General features: G+C 46.0%; 1 protein-coding gene across 3 annotated transcripts in view; it reads right to left on the reverse strand.

Annotated features, from left to right (window-relative positions):
- FGF1 (fibroblast growth factor 1) overlaps positions 1 to 8,878 on the reverse strand; it is a 54,852-nt gene extending 45,974 nt beyond the window's left edge. Inside the window, exons 1-2 of one of the 3 annotated variants that reach the window (XM_067566571.1) lie at positions 8,398 to 8,878; positions 1,399 to 1,476 (exon numbers count right to left, since the gene is read on the reverse strand). The gene's annotated coding sequence lies outside the window, so the exon portion shown is untranslated. The remainder of the gene's footprint in view (positions 1 to 1,398; positions 1,477 to 8,397) is intronic. The other 2 variants (XM_067566569.1, XM_067566570.1) reach the window with 2 other exon arrangements.
- Positions 8,879 to 9,104: the final 226 nt, after the last annotated feature.

Here is a 9,104-nt window from a genome sequence, read left to right on the forward strand (position 1 = left end):
AGGATGGGAGGGAGAGTCTATCCCATGGGCAGGGGTGGGACTGGGAAAAAAAGTCTGTCCAAGGGGCTCCCAAAGTTATGCATTTGGCTGGAGAGTTTGGTGTATCCAGAGTCCATTTAGTCTTAATCCATCCCACATATTCACTCTGTAGCCTGAATGGCTGAATCATATTTATGTGGCTGTAGGAAGTGGAACTAACCCAGTATTACAGGAAAAACAATTAAACATTGTACTGCCCTATCACCGAGTGGCGTTTTGCCCTTTGAAACCAATTAAACTCTATACCTTTATTTGGACAGATATTTCTGCAGACCCTGTGCACTCTTCATAGGTGACCCCTACAGGAGTTATTAAACATTCATTAATGAATGCTATTAATTGTGGCCGGCCACTGCACAGCTGCACAAGTGAGCCTCCCTCAGCCTGCACTCACTTTGTTGGCCACAGATCCAGCTCCTGCGTGCTCTGGAGTATAGCGATTGCTGCCTGCTAGCATGCCCAGGGACACCAGCTGCTCAGAAATGGATGAAAAGGGGGCAGAGTTATTTATCACACCAGCCACTGGGGGAAGCACATGCTGCCCTTGTGTAAAGGTGGTTCAAAGGGCCTGTACCCCCTGTGCCCGTGAGAGTTCCAGGAAGCATTTTGCCCAGCTGGGGCAGGTGGCTCCAGCCCACTTCAGATTCAGCTGGGATTTTCAAAAGCGCTTAAGTGAGTAAGGAGCATGAGTGCCAGTGCTTCTCACCATTTCAAGCATAGGCACTTTTGAAAATCCCACTCTAAAGCATCAGCCTGGCCCTTATTATTGGAGACAATGACTTCCTGGGATGAGCATCAGTGCTGAAATATGCAGACTCACAGGAATGACTTGTGGTAGTCCTGACCAGATCAATTTCCTTCTCCTGGGCTAGATAGTTTACTGCATGTGTGGCTTTCAGATGAGATCACAATCCTGTCTGTTCCATGTGGCCTTTAAAGGTCCCAGGATGCTTTTTGTAAAGGCTGGGGCTTACCCTGCTATACTTGGCCAGAATCCTCCCAGCCCCAGTATTGTACAATATGCTGTCTGCTCCCTCCCTCCAGAGGTGGCTGCATGCGTCCCAGCTGTACTCAGGCTTTGCAATGGAATGTGCTGTAAAAATGTAAAGTATGAGGAGGAGGATGTTGCGGCCTCAGTCTCTGCCATTGTATAAACTCAGCTGTTGCATGTAGCACTGGAGTTTTGCAGATGTCATTATTCCTGAGAGCCCGCAGCACATACAGGAATCACAGCATCTTTCACTACAACTTTACACCTCCTCCCCTCCCCCTTTTTCTCCCCTTCACACACACCAGTATGCATCCAACCTCAACCTGTAGCCTTGTCTTTGATTCTCACAAGGGATGGGGGTAGCTTACCTGCAGCACAGTGCTCCAGAGAGAGGGCTGGCTGGCAGCTCTGGGGTTTGTGTTCACGTCAGGCACGAAACTCCTCTGCTGTCGCAGTGGGAGCAGAGGAAAGGAGGAGTGTCAGCAATGCTGCAGGTTTCACCCCCCCCCCTCCACTTGACGCCTGTGCAGTTTCACTCTACTGCTGCAATTCTCCCTCTGTGCTGACAATTTGATTTTCCTGCTCCCTGTTCTCCTGCAGCTCCGTCTGCAGAGAGGTGACAAGTCACAACATGCAGGTCAGGTTGTTGAAACCATTCTAAGGAGGGTACTAGCAGGAAAGCCAGAAAGCTCTGTATGAATTGGAGGCAGCTGGGTTATACTAACTCTTCAGCTACTTTCAGCCTCAGGGCCCTGTTTATTGATAGGCAGTAACACACACACACACATACACACACACCATACCACAAGATGACAGAGCTTAAAAATAAATGTGAGACAATCACCTGACAAGAGGACTAGTAAAGAAGAGCAAGCGACCTGTTAGATCTGCATGCAGAACTGCCAGCAGTCAGTCAGCACTTCAACAGGACTTAAGTTAATCATGTTAAAAAGGTTTTCTTCTGGACAGATGGTTAAACTGAACTTACTGGACTCAGCGTAACAGGTTTCTGTTTATTTTGAGGCTTCCATTGCCAAGGAAACAGTGGATTGTGGTGAAGTGGGATCAGAAAAACTGCTGGAGGAAAAGGAGTATTTCTTTCTTTCTTCCCCGGTCTTTGCTTCATGCCGTTATGGGTTTGGTTCTTTTATTGGCTGCATAACAAGGGCAAGGTTCTAACCTTTATCAAATTCCAGATTCATTTATTTCCATGCCCACATCCAGGCAGCCACTTTGGGGTACATATTGGTTCCTTCTTCTTGGGTCGGGAGGGAGGCCGGATGTTGTCGGGGTGATCTGACTTGTGGTTGCGGAACTGCCCACTCCGCACTTCCAATACCCAAAGGAGGACCCAGCACACGGTCCATCGGCTGGGAGCCCCGGCCCCTGGTTGGAGTACCCACCAAATGTCTAGCTTTTTAGGCCTCCTGAGAAATGGCCCCATCTTTGACCCACAGCCTCATGGCTGGGCAAGCAACAATAATCTGTAGCTCCGCTCCTCTGGGCAGGACACAGCAAATAAACAGTCTATAGCCCTTAATCTCTTGGCTGGTGCAAGCAACAAGTCTGGTGCAGGTCTTCTGGCTCGGGTGACGACCTTTTCAAAAAGCAAAAGCAGGACACGTGCAGGAGCCCTACCCCCTCCATGGCCCCATGCTCTGCTCCATCTCTTCCCTGAGGCCCTGCCCCTGTCCCTCCCTCTCCCCAAGGCCCCACCTCCTGCCCCTCCTCTTCCCCCAAGGACCCACTCCCAGGCCAGTCCAGAAGCCAGAGCCGGAGCTTGGCCATGATAAGAGTCACCCAAGGAGTCCAGGCTGCTGTGGGGAGTCTTGGATCAGAGGGTCTGGAGGCTTCTCACAGTGGCCCAGTTTCCCTGGGTGACTCTTACTATTGCCTGGCTTCTGGCCTGTACAAGGGCAGAGCTTCAAGGGGGAGAGGAAGAGCAGGGGGCAGGGCCTTGTGGTGATGGGGGCTAAGGCCCACCTCAGCCCCCCGCACTGCGTAGAGCTGGCATTGCCCCTGAGCCATGGGCAGGCATGGAGCAGTGCCACAGGGAATCTGGGACAAATGCTGTTCTGGAGTCATTCAGTCTGCGGTTGGGACTTGAACTCTGCATTGTCCCACACAATTCAGGATGGGTGGTCACCCTACTTCTGGCCTAGGTGAGTTTGCAGCCAATCCCAGGTGTGGGGCAGCAACAGGAAGTAGGGGGACCCAGGCCCCCCCTACTTCATCAAGTCCCAGACCAGGGCCCTAGCAGTGGCAAGTGATTTCACTGCTGGGTCAGTGGGAAAATGTAAGATTGTTGCCTCGCGTCCTGGCAACACAACTGGACTAATATCTGGTTTTCCTGGGCTACTTCCTACTCAACTCTGATGACGTTGCTCCGCTGCCACTAGGCTTTAGCTCGCAGTCTCACAGTCAGGCGGCATTTCCTCCACTATCTCCCAGGTCCTTCTCTCTCCTGGGCCAGTAGGGCACCAGTCTGCACCGGGGCCAGTTCTGGACTTTGCAGAGGGCTTGGCTCTCTAGTAGGGACATCTGCCTCCTTCCCTGGTCAGCTCACAAATGAGTTGGGGGGCCCCACTCTTATACTTCCTGCCCTGCCTCTGCACTTCCTGTGAGGGGATTGGAGTGGGGTTAGCTGTGCCCATCAGGGGGAGTATAGCGGTTCCTCCTTCTTGAGTCCGGAGGGAGGCCACTCTGCCTCACTTCAGGGTAGAACAAGCCTGGATATTGAATGTCTGGTACTGATGTCTCATTGAGAAGCACGACTGCAGATGATAGGAACTCCCCAGTGTTGCAGTGTCCAATGTGGGGTTTTCTCTTTCTTTGCTTTCAAGTGGCTCATGTGGCTGAGAATGGGAAGAGAGTCTATGCAAAAAGGTGCTGTTGTAATGGAGGCATTCCCGTGATACAAGTGGCACCTCTGAATTAGGGATAAGTTAGCCTCAAGAGAGTTGAAGCTTGGTGAAGTATCCAAAAGTTTGGATGCTTCCCTTTATTTTCTAAAGCTCTTTAACCTGACAAATTTGGTTGCAAGTCCCAAGGAGATAGGCTTCCACAGGAGAACTGTAGCATGTCTGGTCCCTGTGGAAATTCCATGAAAGCTGATGTTCTCTATGGCCTCATCTCTCTAGGAAAAATGAGTGTGCTAACATGTTAAAATCCTAGTATAGTCAAGGCAAACTGTAATTTTAACACATTAGCTGGTCAAGGGGTTTCGACCAGCTAACGTTAAAATTACAGCTTGCTTTGACTACACTAGGATTTTAATGTGTGTTAGTTAACAAGAGTTAGCCAACACATGGTAAAAATATACCTTTAGTCTAGTGTGAACATGGCCTCAGTATTTGGAAATCCAGTCCTACCTGGAAATACACTAATGCCTCATCTCTAGACAAACAAAGATGTTAGCTAACATGTTTTAATTAAATGCTGTTTAAAAATGTGCTAGAACTGAACATAGATGGTACATCACATCTTTAAAACTGCATTAGTCCACCCCTGGCCTAGCTAAAACACCTTTTAAAAAAATCTCACACACCTTATTTCCTAGTCTAAACAAGGCTTCACAGTGCTTTATTTCTTCTCATTTCAGCCATAAATTGGAAATGAAAAAAAATCACGTAGCTATACACTTCAAAACAAAGCTGTTGCTGCTGCTTTTTCCGTATGACTTGGATAGGTAGCAACAATTACAAATTTATACCTAGGTTTGATAGCCAACACGTTGCCACAGCAGATAAATGTCTTTCAGGCCCCCAGCGAAAGAACGAAGGGGACACTTAGTTATGATGTGCTCCATCATTTGTGACTGGTGACCACAGTCAGTTATAGGTTTTTGTCTCATTTTCCATCCAAAGAGGGTTTGTCCATATCTCTCATGAAATGTCCTGATTCAATTCAATCTACACCAATCTTTCTGACATAAATCAAAACCCAGTGGTTTCTCAGCAGGGTCAATGACGAGCTGTTTGTTTTCAGCAGTCAAAATGCTTCATGTGGCTCTCCATTGAACCTCTGCATCAAAGTTGAGTGTAGGAGTCTTGATACCATTCCATTGAAGGCTGCGGGATTTTCATCTTGTTTTTAATCAAGTTCTACAGGTCATTGTGCAACGGGATCCTCGTGTTTGCATTGACATGGTTAAGAAAGCAAGATGTCTGGGCAGCTCTTCTAATCTGTGGATGCTAGCTGTGTGATAGGACTGGGAGCCAGTCAACTGGGGTCAATTTGAGCATCTCTGACGCTATGCACACGGCATTATAGAGTTGAATATCAAGTAGTTTAGTGTGACTGTTGTGAGACCACAGTGGCGCAAAGTATTCAGCCACAGAGTGTACCAAGACAATCATTGCAGTTTGTAGGGTCCATGAACTGAAGCCCCATGATTTCCGGCCAGTTTCCTAATAAGTGCAACATGAGACTTGACCTTATTGAAGGTGTTCTTGAGGTGTTGTTGGAAGGTCAAACTTCAGTCCAGTGTAACGCTGAGATACTCTGGGTTAGCCTCATGACTGACACATCAGCCAGCAGAACTGCACATCAAGTTTGATATTAGCCATTTTATTGTTCAGATGGAAAGCACTCACCATGTTTTTTTTTGGGTTAGGCCTAAGTTTCCAGCATTGGAAATAATCAGCCATTATATTAAAATCTTGGGTTAGAGTGCAGCTGATGGCATGGAGGCTTGTGTGCTGAGCAGTTAGGGCACTGTCATCTGCATACACAAATTTCCTCCACTCTCTTATTGGTATATTCGCAGTGTATAAATTAAAAAGCATTGGGGACAGGCAGAGTCCTAAGGGATGCCCAAATTAAGAGTTCTTACCAACCTCCGAGTGAAAGTGGCAAAGTGGCAAAACAAAGCTCAATCTGGTCCTTGTGTTTGGGTTTGAGTTCAGTTCACAAACACACAAACTGGATGAATGTTTCTGGGATTGCAATGTTCCCTCCATTGAATTATCTGAAGGGAGAATTAGTCTTTCTGTAGCCTATAGAGAAGACACTTGTTTATGTTAAATAGAAGTGTCCTGAAATGTAAGTAGAGAATAGGTTTTGGGGCCTAAATTTGGGCTTGATAATAATAAGGCCTGATAAAATATGAGTGAAATGAAGTGAGATGATTTAAAGGCAAATTAGAGATAAAGACATAATCCCAGGTCATGTTGTAAATATGTTTTGATTTTAACAAGTGTTTTAGACAAAATGTGAGTGTTTTGGAAGAATGTTATCAGTACTGATAGTTATTGGAATGGTATTACACAGATGTTAATTTAAATGATGTTTAATGTTAACTAGCCAATGAGAAAGTAGAAAATATTTAATTATGATAGTGGAAATACAGATATGTAAAAAGTAGGCTTAACGCTAATTAATTAAGGGATATTATAATTGCTTATAAAAAAGATTGTATGCTAATTTTAGATTAGCACACTGGTTCACCATCAAGATACTGTTAGAGAAAGGATTATAGATCCATTCTTCTCATCCAGGGATTGATCACCCTGGGTGCACCACTTTGTCTTGGAATGTGAGAATAAATGCAGTGTATAGTTATATTGTAGTGCCTGTTTGCGTTAACTAATAATTGTATTGTAACTGCCCCAGAGGCCCGAGCTTTAGAGTTCAGTTTGGTTCTATTCCTTATTTGTAAACTATTAATTGGGAGCACATAAATCAAGGTTACATTCCTCCCAAGCTGCAGGGACTATTTCATCATGATTTCTCTTTGTGCACCAGTGCTGGCATCTATTCATCTCACCAGTTCTCAGCTTCATCTTACAGGTGTTAGCAGCCGCAGAGAATAGGAAGTTACTCAAGTTAACAAAGGAAACTGATTAATTCACTTAGGACCATTGCCAAATCCTGGAGTTCTTTCTTAACTTTTACTTTGTTCATACCATACCCCTTGACCACAATGGAGTTTTGACTAGAACTTCTAGATCTGCCCGTACAATAATAATGTAATACATCCCTATTCATCCCAAAGAATTTCGCAAATATTATTAACTCTGTACATTGTATTGAAGCATAATTTCCTCCATTCCTAAAGTACAGCCAACTCTAGGGTGACCAGATATCCCAATTTTATAAGGACAGTCCCCATATTCGGGGCTTTGTCTTATATAAGCACCTATTATGTCCCACCCCTTATCCCAACTTTTCACACTTGCTATCTAGTCACCCTAGCCACCTCTGGCATGGAACATAGCAGCCATTTAAAAGCAAACAGCAACAGCATGTACCAGTTTAGGACAGAACAATACCATCATGGAGTTCTGAGTGCAGTGAGCAGTCTGTCCACAGTCAATCAATGGCAGACAATCAGTAAGGTCAGAAGTAACTAGTCCCAAGCTATTAGTAAGCTTCTTTTCTATACTGCCTTCTTACTATCTGTCTAAACAAACCGTAAGGTAGATAAGAGTGGATGTGATTGCACACATGTATGTGTGCATGTGCATAAAGAATGTACATTTAGCATCACTCCCCCATTCAAACCCTGCCTCTGGCACTCACTGCAAAATCCTCACTGCACTGCATGAGTGTTTTACCCTTCCCAACTCTCTCTGCATCTTTCTGTGGCTAACTCCTGCCCTAGGCATCAGTAATAAATCCTCCTCACTTGCTGCCTCAAATGTCCTCTTCCTGACATGCTCAGCTTGACGGATGCTTCTCAGCACCCCATAAATAAGGTGCTTTTTTATGGGGCTCTTTGGAAACACAATAAAGACTTAACTAAAGACCCACTTTCTCCCTCCAGAAAGCCATGAGTGTGACTGCCTGCCTTCTCTTTCTCATGCAAACACAGAGTATGTGGTTCAGACCACCCCCCCAACTTTCTCTCCCCCCCCAAACAAAACCAAGAAGCAATAACAAACCATTTCACTTCAAGTACGTTTCCTGCAGAGCTGTTTAAAATGACACATACAGAATCCCTCCTGTAATAGAGTTTGGCTTCATATTCTTCTTGGAGCTATAATGGTCAAATGGCTCAGTAAGTGTAATTCAGTCAGATACAACCTGGAAACAAAAATGAAATGGAGAAATCCCCCTTCTCCAGCCCCCGCCCTCTTAGAAATTTGAGTTTTCTTCTGCAGCGGAGCAAATGTGACTCGGGACTTGAAGTACAGAGATCAAGAGAGAGCCTGATTGTTCCCCCTGCAATACACATCCAGCTGAGCCCGTAAGCTTCAGTGGGAGTTCAATAACCACAAAAAACACATTGCAGATCATCTGAGAGGGGAAAGCAAACATCAAAGCCACTGGGAAGCTTCCCCACTGTTGTGCCAAGACAGAATGCTCTGTAGGGAACCCAAGAGTTCAGAAACCCCCTGAGGGAACTGAGGTCCTGTAACACTCACCTTGGTTCTCACGCTCAGAGGCACTTTCAGGCTGGCTTCTGCTCTGGTCAGCACACACTATTGAAAAGTAGGAGCAGCAGGGCTGGAGCTGTGGGAGGAAGAGAGTTCTTTCCAACAGCTAAGGGAGAGAGTTTCCCTAAAGGAGGCAATGCTGTTGACCTGCCTATGGAGAGGTTAGGCGTTGTGTTAGGATAGGGGGACCTCCTCCCAGATCTGTCTTTCTCGCTGAAGGCCAAGGGGATCCTGAAAGAAGACACACACAGAGAAAAGCTCACAAAAAAGGACTCCAAATGAAAATAATATCACCAAGTCCACTATCAAATCCAGATCTCTCTTGGTTCTTAGTCAAAATCTGGCGTCCATTACAGAGCATGAAGGTTTGCAGGGGGACCCTGAGATAGCGAGGCCCCTGGAAGCTCACGTTGCTACACGGGCACCCATATAGGACAAACTAAGGAAATAAGAACAATCATTTGCTTTACTCTTTTTTTCCTCTCATGTGATCTTTTCTTTGGACTTAGCACATAGCTATTTTGGGTCTGGACTTGAGCCCAGGTGAAAGGACATGGATTTCATCCAGTCTCCCTCCCCCATATGCTTGGAGGGCTCCAGAGCTTTGAACAGCTGCCATGATGATGGGGTTAAAAGCTTCTTGCTTAGGCTATGTCTACACTACAGACCTTACAGCGGTACAGCTGCACCACTGC

Source organism: Emydura macquarii, unplaced genomic scaffold (genome assembly GCF_026122565.2).
Source record: "Emydura macquarii macquarii isolate MOO-44397 ecotype Brisbane River unplaced genomic scaffold, CSIRO-AGI_Emac_v2 contig_2768, whole genome shotgun sequence".
Classification (NCBI taxonomy): Eukaryota; Metazoa; Chordata; order Testudines; family Chelidae; genus Emydura; species Emydura macquarii.